The sequence below is a fragment of the Corvus hawaiiensis genome, chromosome 5 (genome assembly GCF_020740725.1).
Source record: "Corvus hawaiiensis isolate bCorHaw1 chromosome 5, bCorHaw1.pri.cur, whole genome shotgun sequence".
In the NCBI taxonomy this organism is placed as follows: Eukaryota; Metazoa; Chordata; class Aves; order Passeriformes; family Corvidae; genus Corvus; species Corvus hawaiiensis.
The window spans coordinates 5210388-5226230 of NC_063217.1; the positions used below are offsets into that span (position 1 = coordinate 5210388).

At 36.7% G+C, this 15843-nt stretch overlaps 1 long non-coding RNA gene across 1 annotated transcript in view; it reads left to right on the forward strand.

Annotated features, from left to right (window-relative positions):
* Window positions 1-15843, forward strand: part of LOC125326393 — a 54376-nt gene that overhangs the window by 13849 nt on the left and 24684 nt on the right. The window contains exon 3 of the long non-coding RNA XR_007203797.1: window positions 11518-11578. This is a non-coding gene — a long non-coding RNA (uncharacterized LOC125326393). The remainder of the gene's footprint in view (window positions 1-11517; window positions 11579-15843) is intronic.

Consider the following 15843-nt stretch of genomic DNA (forward strand, 5'->3'; position numbering starts at 1 on the left):
TTGGTATTCAAATGGTGTTTGAAATGCCAGCAAAACACTTTAACACATCTAGATGCATGATAGGTTAATAAAATGGCAACAGATTGCTTTCCAATGTATAATTTTGAATTAATGACACTGTATCTAACCTGTCTTCAACAGTAGCAATCTATTTTTTAATTACATTACAAAAGAAAACTTGCAACATTAAGTCTATAATTAAAATCTTAATTGAGTCAGGAAGTCATAACAATAAAAAGGTTTTGGAAAAGTGCATTTATTTTATCATCCGTTATTCCCTATGTTCCCTTCAAAACAGAAATAATATGCATATTATTCATGAAATTCTAAATCCATATTATTTAGACTTAATGGGACCCTCTACATTGAATTTAATTAAAGAAGAATCAGGCCATATCTATACTGTCTTTGTTTACTAACTAAGCATTCAGTTCACAATTTTCCTGGCCCCAAGGATCCTTAATTTAAGGAACATATGACATTAACATAGAACAAAATCGCCTGGGTTTGCAAATCCTGATTTTCAGGCTTGCGTGTCCAGCTAAGGACAAAACAAGACCTGTCTGTGGGAGATACAGGTGAGATATGAGATCCTCCTGTTCATAGCCTGAATGAGATCTTTGGAACACAGTGTTGATGAACTTGAGACACCATGGAGTTATCACACCCTTCTTGGACCATTATCCACCTCACCTAAACAAATTGTGGCTTTAAGAGAAACACCAGGATTAATGTCCTGTCTCAACAGCTGTGGCATGGGAAGAATGTTTTGGTGCTGATGTTCACACTGGATTTGCCAAGCATGGACCAGCACTTTGGAAGCATTCCAAGGGAACCATGAGAACTACTTGTACAAACTGCTTGTGTATCACTCCTTTGTCCCCAGAACACCTGCATTCTTTAAAGAGTGGAAAGTATACACTGGGAATAGAGATTTCTCCTAGCACTTTAGCTTTTTGTTCTACCTGTGCTTAAAGGTTTCATAAGGTTTGATCTTTATGCCTTATTTTTCTTTCTTCTTCTCTTTTCCCTCCAATTCTAGTTCATGTACCTGATCTCAAAAGGAGAAATATTCACCCAGCTGAGTGACCTACATATTGGATAAATTAAGCAGTATCACATAAGAGCCTGGGTACACAAGTCTGTGTGATAATGGGTCATTGTGCAATGGCTTTTACAAATCAAGGAGCAGCACAGTGATTTCTATAATTATCCTGGAATGCACTTCCTGGTGTGTCTGAGGGTTTAGGACTCTGGACACTACAGAAATTAATTCCTGACTGCTTCCGAACGAGAAATATAATTTTCACCATTCCCTTGGAGAAGACAAGGATACAGAATTCCTTTTAAATATTTTCACAATTTCACAATTTTGTAATTTTGTGTGTTTTGGAAGGCATAAAGCTGCATACCTCACCAATGATGTAATTTCCCATTTCCCCCTTTCTGAAAAAACTTTGTTAACAATTCAGTAATATTTTAATTAATAAAAAACAAGGAGTTGACAAAGGAGATTTGCTTTCACTATATATATTTTTTAAGCTGAATGAGGCTATACTGTTATCCAGAACAGGATATCATGGTCAGTATAGGTCTGTCAGAATTTTCTAACTTCTTCACTGTCACATCTACATATTGTGCTTTCAGTTCTCCCTTGATATCTCATCACAAACTTTTACACATCCCTGTGGCATATCTAATACTGGACTCATTTTGTGCTCATTTTGTGTAAGTGAATGTGTTCTGGATCCTTCTCTGCTCCTGTTCTGTGTTTCTATGTGTCCCTGTATCGTGAAACTTCGACCAAGCCTTTCTGAGGTGAATTCACTTTATATTGATAAGATATTGAAGCAAGCAGGGAAGGATCTGTGACTAACTCAAACTGCCGGAAATGCACATCTCTGTTTGATCAGATTATTCCTTCTTCACTGATTTCTAATTTCCATTGTAATTTCTCCATCTTTAGAAGGTACTCTGTAGTTATATCAAACACCTACAACTTTGGGAAATAACATCATCCTCCCAAATGTAAATGTTTTAACATACTGTATATAATGCAACATGATTGTTTATATATCTAGAGTGAGGAGAGATGAAGAGCTGCATTTATTACAGACCAAAACTTGCATAAGAACACATTTTCTTGGATCTCCTGAGGTTCACTATTTGAGCTCTGGATGGCCTTGGCCAATCTTTATTTAGAATTCAAATGCTGATGTGGCTTGTGATTCAAAGAAGCAAATAGATGAGCTCTTATAAAGCAGATACACTTCTTTTAATACTCTCTGCAGTTCTGAAATCAGCACTTTGAAGTGAATTGAAATCTATTTGGATTGCATAAAATATTTAAAAAAATAAGTCTTTCTGGTATAACTTGATTCCAGCAGATTCCCCATGACCAAGTGTAATGGTACTGGATGAGGAATAAAGTATGTTCATCATGTAACTGTTGAATCATTTTTATTTATTACATTGAGGAAATGAATGATGCACTAATTTTAGCACGTTAATAAAAATATAGTTCATAGCATTCTAATCACAATCTAACACAAATTTTGCTGCAGTAGCAATAAAGGTTATCTCTCTTATCTGTTCTTTAAGCAACTTTTAAAATAAATATTTTAGACATTAATCAGCCTCAATTGTCTCAAAAGTTCTGTTTTCTCCCGTATATGTCATTTTTAATAGGCTGTCCTTATGAACAGAAGTCCACAATGGTCTCCAGTGATACATTAAGATACAGCCTGGGAGAACCTCTGCTTGCTTAATCATTCACTTCATTATTTTCTGTTCTCATTTAGTGAAAAAAACCCACCCTTAATTCCTGGAATACAATTAGTAGTTTCAGGCTATGCTGTTAAAACATGCTGTAGATTGATAATGCTCCAATATTCAGATTTTAGCCTCGGTGTATATCAGCATGAAGTAACTGGATATTATTTTAATCAGACAGTGTGTCCCCTGATCCAATTCATATTTTAATAATCCAGAATTCATCTACGGGACAAATGAATATGAGATTAACTGAAGAACAAAAAGATAAATAAAACAATAATAAAACACAGAGGTAAAGACATTATGTAAATTGCATTATTAAGTTCATAAATCTGTAGATTTGATTCTCCTTTCATCCATCTTTTTCTCATTTTTATTTCTTGCTGGTTATGTGATTTGTATAATTTTTCTCTCACTGGGATGCAAATCATGACTCATCTAGAAAAACAAGAGAAAAGCAGTGGGGTTCAACTCACAGATTATAACAGTGCAATTTAGGTGAGTGATAACAAAACTCTACATTTGTGGTGTAACATTGAACTTATTCTTCTGTGTAAAGGAAGTGAGAAAGAGTGGAGTTTATGCAGCACCAAAAGCAGTCTGGGTTACACAGCAGGAAAAGCTTCTCTCTGCAGAAAAAGGAGTGGATTAGAACATTATAGGGATTTCTGCAACTTGTAACTCTATGTTTCTAAGAACAACTTAGAAAAACGTTCATCATGAACTTTTATGATTAATCCTTTCTCTGTGCCTGAGTGTAGTCAGCATGAATGACCTCTTTAAATTCCATCCTGACCCACTGTCTGTGATACATCATTTAAAAACATTTACTTTTTGAAAAAAATACTTTGTGAGATCCTGATATGAATAAAGTAGGCAGTAAGACCTGGTGAAAAAAATAAATACATGTGTTTAAAGTACCATCATCCAGGAATCTGCATCTGAAACAAAGGTGTTTCAAATGCAGAAGAGGAAAAAATAGTCAAGAAGGGAATCCTTTCCTTGTATCAGTGCCTCAGACAGGAAACCAGGACGGGCGACTCATAAAAATGGGTCAGATGGGCTGGAAATAGTGATTCATCTTTCAGTTACTTATCAATCTATAACAATTAGTGTCAGAAGGATATCAGGCTGTGAAATAAACTTAACCTAAGAAACCATAATTATGAGAGACCTCAATCATAAGAGTGATAATCATGAATGAGTTATAAGATCCGTGGAGACAGCTTTTCGTATGGGCAGAAAGAGAGTTTTGAGAAAATGCCTGAAGAGTTAGTCAAGCCAATACTCAATTTGAAAATTCAAGGGTCAGAAGATATTAGGGGGTGGAGGAGAAGGGGTGGTACGATGGATGGAGATATATATAGATACATATATATATATATATATGTATATGTATACACACACACATTCACCAGCTCTGATATCTGTGATAGGGCTCTCAGACAGTGCCCCAGAAAATGCTTTTCTCCAGTTCCTCAGCTGCTCCCAGATCTACTTGAGTGTTCCCCACTCCATACCTTCTAGACAGTGCTTTGAGGCTGCTTAGGACAATGACCAGCCAAATTTTGTTTAAAAAATTATATATCTATATATTTTCCACCAGTCAGACATGGCTGGCACCTCAAGATCAGAAAGACTTCTGCATTTCTAGAGCTAACTCCTGGTCTAACCACCACCCAAACTTCCAAACAAGGGCTACTGAGGAAGCAGAAGCAAGTGTTTGTGTTCCTTTGTCTCATTACTTTTTATTCTTTTCTCCTGATGGATCACAAATAGATAAGGAACTGCAGTTGAGAGGCTGTTCACCAGCAGCTGAGGAAGAAGATGGGGAACAAATTACTGAAAAAAAACCAACAAAAAAATGGAGGAAAAATTTATAATGTCATTTATGAGTAAAACCAATGATGAGTAAAATTCATTTCTCTTTACTATTGAAAATGTAATTTCTTCTGCTTTTGAAAAGTATAAAATAGTTACTTGCTTTCCCTTTACTTTCTGAACTCTCAAACTATCATCTTATTCTTTTCTCTTCCCTTTCATTTTTACCATTTTTAGAAATTAATAATTCAAGTTGATTTCAAGATTTTCATCAACTTTCAATTTATTCAAGTAAAAAATTTTGATTAAAGTGTTTCATTCACATCTGTGCTATTTTATAAACAGAAAGATTTGATATGACAACCTTAGGGTTTGCTACAGATTAGCTTCAACCCAAAATTCCATATTGTCAGTGACATATAAATTCTCCATTGCACTAAAATATTAGCTCAGCTGGTGTAGGTTGTAGTATTCTTATTGACTTCATAGGTACCTCTTGAACAATGTATGGTGACAATGATGACAACTCAAATCTCACACTTGGAAGTAAATTGCCTTAATCCGTATTAAAGTGCTAATTATTTGATTTCTGAAGATGGCAATTAAGTACAGCTTCGAGGATTTCTGCGTCAGCTGCAGGTAAACTTTCTTCAAAAACTCACCACAGCTCATCAGAAAAAATCTCCTTGGTGATACTGCATGCTCTGTTGCAGAACAGATGTGTCTCACCATTATAAATCAATATATAAAATGAAATTAAATGGGGTGTTTGTCTTTGAAACGAATGCATCTTAAAAGCAAAAGAAAAAAAATCCTTTGTAGGTGTAATCTAAAACTCAAAATGTTCAAAGAAAAAAAGGATTGAATTGAGTGTTTCAAAACTTTTTAATCAATACAAATCTCTGCACTCTTCCTAATACACTGACTAGCATTTATGCTTTTCATGCAATGATCTGAATAATGACATTTCTTAGTGTCAAATAATCTGTCCAATAGTACTTCAAAAAGAAAACACCACATCCCACTCCATTATGAATGTTTTAAAATATTGATTAATTTATGGGTTTTGTTCAGGAGGTTGAGGAGGTTAAAGAAGAAAAATTAAAGTACAGACAATTTATTAGGAAAGCACAATAAGAAATTGAATGAATTTTACTAACTACTAGATACTATTGCCTACAAAAATGATATAAGGAAAAAAAGCCTTGGCTTTATGACCTTTATCAGTATAAGTAAATCTCTGAATGAAATCTCTGCAATGAAATTATGCAAGAATACCAGTTGAAGACATATTGTAAAACTATCTTGACTGTGATGCTGGAACAATTTGGTGTCCGACGTGTGTACACATCTAGCTATTAAACTTTTGATTTTCAGGAGACAAGAGTAATTAGAAGTAAAATACACCTTAACAAATGATCTAGCCTTTTGTCTTCCTCCGAGGACAGCGCCTCAAGGATTCCTCACTGATGGCTTATAACTTGATGTTGTTGTACATGACTATTTTATCATAGAATATCAAAGGATTATCAGCCTTTCTCTCTCTCTCTCCACCCCTGCACTTTTATTGCAACAGATATTGTAGGGTTTTAGGTAGTGCAGACCGTGTGGGACAAATAAAACAGGAACAGAGAGGTGAAGATATAGGGAGAAAGCAAATCTGTGTGTGTGATTCTGCTCATGGAAAAGATTCTCAGCAGCTGCGAGTGGTGAGAGAGGATCTATATTCCAACACTTACTGTGATTTCCACCTTAATTTCAGGCTCTTGGATGAAAATGAGTATCTTTAATCACATTTAGCAACTGAAAATTTAAGTATAAATCCACCAACGTAAAAATTCTTTTTGAAATCTGAGCACTCAGCTTTTTACTCTCTTACATGAAAGTTTAATTTCAATTATTTTGATTCAAATGTAATATTTTCAAAAAGAGGAAAGGAGAACAATTAGCTGCATCCCTCAAGGCATACTCAGTAGTTAATTTGAAAACAAAGCCACCCAGCATGAGTGATCAAGTGATTAGTTATCTCATCAAAACCCACAATACAAGGAGATTATTCCAGTCGTTAATTAGAAGAGTAATGAAGAAGTCAAGCCAACAAAGTATTTAACTCATCCCATTTAATCAGTTCCTTGGAATTAAACAAAAATCTCACTTTCAGTCTGGCAGTTTAAGACATGCAAAGGCATCAACTGTCCAAAGAAAGCACCCAAATAATGTACATTTAATTTAGCAGTCAAGAAAGATAGCAGTTTTACAAATCTTCATTTGTATTGTTTCATCTCCTTTCTCCTGTTTGTGAGGTTCTTGTGAGTGGTAGGATCAGGTTTTTAAAATATCATTCTGCATAGTCCTACATTTTGCATTTGGAAAAGGTTTGTGGGCAGAACAAAACTCCTATCACCCACCTCTTCCTCATCTGTCCCTTGAGGCCTGAGGTGCATCATTTGAGAAGAGAATAGATGCTGTAGGCAGAAGTGTTTGGCTCAGCAGATCTGGATCAGCCCTGCTTTGCCATTTGGCCACCCTTTGACAATCTTTCAGCTGCCACAGTGTCAGGTCAACAGCCATAAAACAGGGATAATGTTCAGGGTTTTACTCCAGATCAAGTAGGAGCAAAATCTTAGAACAGGTCTCACACCACCTACGCTGAAACTCATCAAAAGGTGAATATTTTCAAATAAAATCAGAAGGCAACCCAACAGAGCTCTGAGACTGAGGTGCTGGCCTGGATATACAGGCATGAATAATAATAATATCACAGTGGAAGTCCACATGCTATGCAACTTGCCTGGCAAGGTATGTAGGCAGTTTGGAAGGATCTGGGTGTGACTGAGGTGGTTAAACCTCCCTGTGTATTAAATCTGTGGGGATTTAACCCAAATTACATAGACTGTGTCCATACTTGCTCATAAAACAGTGTGAGGACTTGGGCTCAAGCACTGATCTGTGATTATATAATTCACCAGCTTTTAACCCTGGCTCATAATAGGCACCAGTGAGCACTTTCTGGGATAATAAGGAAGCATCAGTGGACTGTGATCCCCAAAAAAACCCAACATGGTGACTATTACCATGTATTTGAAGGAAGACCTAAATCACTCTGAAAGTAAATTGAGTTTATGCCACAGGCTTCAGGGGAAAAGCAAAGACCTTGTGGTAATTAATTTTCCTGTGTTCATTTTTTAAATGAGTTTATACTGAATTATCTGTATTGATCAGGAGACTTTTCTTACCTGATGATAAAAAGGCAGTAAATTCTCACGTTTGCATACTCTCCCTCCACTTTCCTCTACATTTTTTGCTAGGAGTATTTGTGGCATATTTCAGAACTGATCCGAAATCTCAAACCAGCCCCTGGAACGAAGAGACCATAAATTGTTGGTTAGCCTTGAGGCTCTCAGATGGCAGACTCTATATGAGGGCAAATCCTCACGACTGTATGTTTTCCTTCTAATGAGGTGTGCTCTGCCAAGCTCTCTGATACAATGGATCAAGCTTCCTGCATCACTGAAGCTCCACAAACTTACATGCCTACACTAAATTTGCTCCACCAAAAAATATTTTACTTTTAATATAGGAATGAGGTTCTTGCTAGTGCTACGTTAAGTGAAACTGAACTGGATCAGGTAAAAAGTAGGTTGTGAATAATAGAAACACTCTTTCTTTTTTAGTAGTTGTTGGATGAAATAAAAAGCACAGTGTGAACAGTATCTGACCTGGTGACTTGCATTGGAATGGGAAGAATCATCTCTTTGGGCAAATGAAAAAGGAAAAAAAAATCTAACAAAAAAGGACAGTTTTAGAAGAAAAAGTTAAGAAATTAAGAACTAGGACAGTCAGTGGCTCTGCCTCAGCTGAAGTATGGTCTCTAATGACTCCAGTGACACATAATCAATTTATGAGCTTTGTTGTATTACATTTGCAGACAACGCAGATGTCATCATTTCCATGTCCCCTGAGAATGGGCAGTATTAAATTATATTCGCTCAAGAGTGCAAATGCCAGCAAAATTTGGCTACCCTAATTCACACAAAATTAATTCCTGCGTAGTTCTACTCAGATATTTTGCCTACCCAATAGTTGTCTCTCATAATGACTTTTTTTTGTAATCTTTGAGAAGCCTGTTGAAATACTGATGTGATCAGAACTGCAAAATCAGATTTTGGAGCCTTTCAAATTCTCTTTCTTTTGAATGACTTTCAGTGGTCCATGCCAGCTTTCAAACTAAATTTCTTAATACTCTCAGAAATCACAGGTTAAAGGGATTTGTAAACAGGGATTTGCTTTTTCACAGCCCAAATCTACCTCCATAACTGAGATTCAGCTATTTTATGCTTACCCCAATAATACCTCAGCTGATTTCAATTAAATTCAGAATATATTGGAATGGGAGAGTGTGCATTCTGCTTTGTCATAGAGAAGCCCAGGCATAAATAAGTAATTAGAGAACTATAAGCATTTGATGCTGTATTTTCATATTTAGTGAAAACCTGTATTTTTAAAGAATTCCAGGAAGCTGTAGGTTTCAAGTTTTTCATCAACCAAGATGGCCAAGTACCATTTTCACAGATAATGGAGTGTAAGTGTCTAAATTCCTGATCAATACTCCACTGTCACTCATTTCTATTCCTGATAAGTCACATGTTGTTAACTGTCTCTTTCCTTAACAGAATTTATAGTAAGAGATTAGGATTTATGTGGTATTAAAGGATAAATAAACCTTTGTCAGCAACAGCTGGTGGTAAATAACCTACAACTATCTGTGGATTACTGAGAGAGCAGAAGTTGTCTTCAGGTCTTTCAGATCTTCTATAAATATTAAGGTTGAACTACACTGAGAGAGGAATGGAAAACTTCTAATCATGAAGAATGCAGCATTTATTATTTTGGCAACTATTTCATAATACATAAAATGCATATAAAGTACTTATACGTATATAATTATGCCTATAAAATGTATAATACTTCATATGGGATAATTTGTATTATAATATTGTTTAATAATAATAAACACTATAAAGCAGGATGGGGAAAAACCTTACACATGTTTCAAAAGCAGAGAGATTTGGATGACTTGGACTTGAATATTTGTGCATATGTTGTTTGGGAAGCAGGGGTTGTGATTGCCCTCAAATTATATAGAATTCTGATGAATGCAAAAAATCTAATTATGAATGATTAATATTCAAGCAGGAGATTGTAGGTACAAAAATGCTGTTAGCGAGGATTTTCTTGTTATTTTCTAAGGCCGTGAGAGATTTTTCTCTCTCACAGAAGAGGTAGCAGGGAATGTAAACAACCAAGCCACCTGCAACCTTGGAAAGTCTTGTTTATGGTACAGTAGAAAAATATTTTGACAATGGATGTTTTAGGATTTTAGCCAGTCACCCCCAAGGGGTGGCTGGTCCTTTGTCCAATTAGACTATAAAGAAAAAAGTCTATAAAAGAGTTTGTAAAATAAATAAATAAATCAATCTTGCTGCACAATTCCTGCCTGCTGGATCTTCTTCTCCTCCTCCTCCCTATAGCTGCGGGACACGGTGATATACCGTAGGAACCAGGCCTGCGGTAATAGGAGATTACTCATGTTTCCCAGATAAACCATTACTGACTTTTCTGTGGCAGAGGGTTAGGACCTAGAGGAAGGAATTCTGGGTTTAATAACATCTTAAAAATTACCATCATTTGCAAGTCATTACATACCTGCAGACAGTAATAAACAATACTGGAAAAGATGTTTGCATCCAAGCACCTTAAGAACATTGCTCTTCCATTCAAGCCAAAAGTTTAATTTAAAGACTCTAGAAATCTAGTAAAATTTCACAGTTCTCTTTCATGTTCCTATTTGGGAAATTGAGTTCCAAATTCTCAATCTTAATGCAGGTGTACAAGAAAAACAGTCTCTTACTTTTTGAGCAGATGGGAGCCTAAGACTAACCTCAATTTCTATTAAACTTATCAACTTCTCACATTTGATAGAAATCTGCAGTATTACAAAATCAGTATCTGGTTAAAACCACAGTTCAACTGAATAATGATAAATGAATTTGGCTGACATGTTTTGTGCAATGGCAATATGGCAGAGGTCTGGCTCAAGGGGCCAATTTTAAGTGTACAAACTGTCCAGGAGGTATCACTGTGGTGGAATATGGGCTTAATCTCACTATAAGTGATGGTGAAGAAGAAATATACTATGCTCAAGTCCTGGTGTCAAAAGTCAGTGGCATTAATGAGATTTACTCATACACAAATCAAATTTCCAGAAAAGGGAAAGACTATTGCACAGATCAGCCAGTGCAAGACATGGCTCCTCAGTTGGCACTAACTATTCTGAAGCATTAAACCAGGTAGGCGTTTGACTTCTTGTGAGCCCCAGAACAAAGCACCTCTTGGAAGGCACTCTCTGAGCACAGGCGTCTGGCCACCGCAATGCTCGTGATCCACAGGTGAGCTCAGGGTTCTCTTGTACTCAGAGGAGTCTTGTTGAACTCTGACTTAGCAAAGTCAAGAGGTGGAAGTCAGCCTCTTCATTTTGAAAAATTGGCCCCATGGGTTTTTATTCATATTTTAAGATCTACACAACTCTTTGAAGAAAGAAGAGGTGAGAAGGGCAGAAAACCTTCTTTTTTCTAAAGGGTTCTTGTACTTATATCCAAGACTACAATAGAAAAGATGAGAGATAGGATGCATCTGACTGATAAAGCTCTTCCTTTCCTTTAGATGTCTTCCAAGTCATGTAAAAACGAGACCCACCAATTCTTAAATCTTGGGGACACCTTTTGAACTTGTGGTTTTCAGATCATGAACTCTTAAAGAAGAAGTGTTGCAACTAAGCTGAACATTATATTTTGGTGATGTCTCTCTATCCTCCTTTTACCACAGCTGATAATGTGAATATATTTCTATTCTCTTCTGTAGCGGTCCAAGTGGCTGTGACCACCCTGACCCCCGAAGACACAACAGAAACCAACCTCCAGTGGTAAGGCACCAATGTTTAACAATACACTCGTGGTTAGGGTGAGAACCCATCATCCCCCCAGTTTAGTGATTTGTGTATTTCAAGATGATTGGTTAATGTTTTCCCCTCCCTGTTTTATGTATGAAGTTGTAAATATTCATTTCCCTCAGTTAACTATGTATTAGTTCTAGAAAGTTCTGTACTCCTCGACATCCCATTGGCTACTTCCCTTGTTCCCCCCTATGTGTTGTTCCCATTGGTTCCTTTGGCTTCAACCCCGCCTCCTTCCCTTTGTCCCATTGGCTGTATCCCTTATCCCTGCCTTTCCATCCTTCAGTATAAAATCCCTGGACCCACAGATATTTTTGGGTTTGTCCCCAGTCCCTTCACATCAATAAACCTTCAGTAGAACTTAGGAGGAGTCCCCTCTCTCCTTCTTTACCTCCACCTGCACACCTGACAGCTAGCCCAGGAGTAGCTCCCTTGGGTGAGGAGCTCACTCTCTCCTACTTTTTGTGTGTGTGAAGCTGCCTGAATCACAGGGTGCAGCCAGACATCTGGGCTTCTTTTGTTTTCCTGGTTAGCGTGCCCTCACTTATCCTGTTCTTGAAACTATCTTTCCAGGGGGTTTTTTGGTTTATTTTTTAGTTAACATGGAATATTTAAATGCCTTGTTTTCTCCAGTTACTTACCGTGTTTTATGGACCTGCTTATAAACGTTATACGATGAATAGCAAAAATGTGTGCAATTTTCTCTCAGGATCCTCCAATCAATGCTACAACAAGCCAATCACAGTGACTGCCTCTGATGTATCTAATGACTCTTCTTCCTGAGAGCAAGCAGAAAAGCCCCATTTCTGTGGTGGAGAAACCCCATCACACCCTCAGTGATCTGCAGACATACCCTCAGTTGCCCTCTAAACATATCCACTGTGAGAGTGGCTTTCTTAAAAGCATCCATTTCTCCATCTTTCACTGGGATAGAAAATATGTACATAAATCAGCTTGGAATCAGTTTCCAATCATGCTTTTTGTCCTTCCTGTTTGTTCATTTTTATAAGAATGGACCTGTGTGCTGAAGGAATCTCACAGGGCTTGGTACAAGATCTGCTACCTAAAGTCTTTTTATTGAAATCTATAGCAATAGATTTTATAGGTGCCTATAGGGAAAAAGAAACTATTACTTCAGACTTTTTGGATGTGGCCTTTACCCTCATACATTTTTGCAGGGATTTATGTGTCTCAGATTTTAAAGAGTAATGAATAGACTTTGTTGTTCGTAATCAGACTTTCTTATTTTAAAAGATAGAAACTATAAATTCTACTTTACAAATGCAGAGGACATGATTCCTTTCTTTAGAGACAAAATATATGTGTATATTCAACGGGAGAAGAGAGAGAAGGGTCAGAAAAATATTAAAGTGACATGGTCTATGGATTTAGAGAATGAAATGAGATTCTGTTGAAACTTAACAAGTGAAAATGCCAAGTTGCACTTGACTTTCCAAAATGCTAAATTGCAATTTTAGAATCAAGTTTCTCAAGTTCCCAGTCTCCTTCACAAGCTGATTTCCCTTCATGGATTGTTGTCCCTGGATACATTATGTCTGAAGCAGTGTGCTGTGAAAATACCAATTACAAGGTGTTGTTGGACTTCTCTGTTGGAAATACGAAATTTTTAGGGGAAGATGCTTACTTTAAGATAGTTGAATGAAGAATCAGACTTCCTTTACAAAAGTGAACTGCCCAGCCTGATACTGAAGGACTTCTTGAAAGGAAGACTCCTAGGACTGACATTTCATATGTCAGGCTGAATTTAGGCAAGAGGATTTATGCAGGCCGCAGCCAAGAGAACATCTTCCATATTCTACACTTTTATGATGACATTATCTTCATTATGCATCTAACTGCTGCTGTTGTTGCTGGTGTTGTTTGGAGTGATTTAGAATTTTATTTCATAAAACAGGGTATGACCTGTCCAACAGCTTTTACCTTTATCCACATGTGGGAGGATCAATACACAGTCCAGCCAAACTCTCCAGGCAACAATGGCAGGTTGCAGTCGTAATGGTGGGAAATGGGATTGCTTCCCATAACTGCAGATTAGTACATTTTGCAGTAGATATGGGATTTTACATAGTAAAAGGCTCTGGATATTAAGGAGCCCAATGGGATAAAATTTGGAACCACATTGCAGACATCTTGTGCACTTCCCTGCTTTAATGGAATCACAATTTCACCTGTTCTGAACAAAGGTGGTTTTAACTTAGCTGCACAACAAGGCAGAGTTCTCATCTCTCTGGCATAACAAAGTGCCAATGAGATTTAAGTTCTTACTCCATTTTCCTTGTTAGAGGTGTTCAATTTTATGTATGCTTCACTAATTAAATGTTTCTCAAACTACTTAACAGATTTATTCATGCCATTCGTACAACTGAACATTGTTTTGGTTTCTTTTAAGAAGTGCTGAAAGTAAGAACAATGCTCAGATAATCCTGCTGGTCTTCAAATTAGCATATTTAATATATATAATTGTATCACCCTCATGGTGAAATGGGTGCACAGAGATCAACTAAATCAGAAGAAGAAACCAAAACCCCTCAAACATTAATTTGTGTTTTCTCGGCATTCCTACAGGACTTTGGTCAAGTGTCTTCTTGTTTTGGTTTATATTTTAAATGAAAACGATTACAATTTTGAATAAGAAAATGTGGCTACAGTGTTTTCTAAATGAAATGTTGCATTTGAAGTAGTGGTTCATTATGCAGCAAAAAGTCCTAAGGCTGGGAAGAAATGTTAGTGGTGTATTTGAATTTGCATTTTAGCTTAAAGCCTGAATAAGAAATATTTTCTCTGCTTTTCTAAAAGAGGTAGAGTGAAGGTAATGATTTCCACTTGAATAAAAAGTATGTACAATATCTAAAGAACTAGTTTAATATTAAACTTCTGGTGCAATTAATTACTTAGGCCTGAATCCAGAGTTAAGACTTTGGTCCCTAAAAGCTGTGAATTGGAGCATCAAACTCTTGAATGCCTGGCCCTCACAGTGAAACCCAGGATGCTCAAGAACTGCAGGTATCTCAAAGGTTTTCACTCTTTCTGCACATACCAGGACATGAAAGGTTAATAAGGTTTTCTGCCAGAGCTTCCAAGTCATTTCTGGCTTAGGTGACTTAATTACTGCAGATCCCATGTCATTTTTGGTCCTGAATTTTCATTGTTTAGCTCTTTCAGCTGCAGATAAAATTATTTTTTAATAGCACTTAATGAAGAGTTCCTGATTCAAACACAGAATTAAGAGAGTTGTAAGACTTCCACAGCTTTTTAATTAAGAGGAAAAAACTTACACTAGCTGTGGGCTACAGCTGTAATGTTGGTTTTTGGTTGTGCCCATGTTAGAACAGAACTGAGTCATGTTGGATCAGTCTGGAGATTCACAGCTGGGTTGCTTTGGGAGGGAGAAAGTGTACATTACTAGCAGGAGTAAGTCTGTAGGAGGCTGTTAACTATAGACAAAAATCTCTGTGAATAACAATTAATTAGCACCTTGGAAGCAGAAGGGGTACCTTAGGTAGCAGTGGCTAGAAAGTGAGGATTTGGTCATGGTTCTTGTCTGGAATTTTGAAGATTTCAGGTTAGTCCTTGTTCCTGTCCCTGCCTCCAAGACGCAAATTAAACCACTGTTTTCTTCACGCTCCATTTCCTCTTCTTTATAATAACTCTTTGTCCACTGCTTGCTAGTTCTGGCTTTTTTTTTCTGTCTCTCACAAACTATTTTTCCAGCAAACTATGGTTACCTGTTACAATTAGTTAATTGGTTCTGCTACAATTAAGTAAATAATCTTTGGACACTGGTTTTACTTTCAAACACTGTCCTCACAAAAAGATTGCTACTTTGTACCAGAAAGAAATGCATGCTGGACAGAAATTGAGTGCTGAGTGTCATTAGACTTATTTTTGAAGGGAATTCTTTTTTTCATATTTTATAACATGATAATTGATTCATCTGTGTGGAACCACTTTTGGGTGTTACAAGGTCCACAGAGTCAGATGTAACACCAAACACTATTCTTTGTAATGGGCATAGTTCAGCACTGTATTACAAACAGATTTACAGGGTTTTTTTCATGTTCATCATGACTGAGATATAAAAGATTAATAATTACAAGTGCTGAAAAAAAAGGATAGTTATGCAAATTTTAACCTTGTGTTCCTGGAGGGAAAAACCTTTCCTAACTAAGCACTTTAACAGAAGACAAACAAGGCATTTTCAAAAAGGTCCAGCT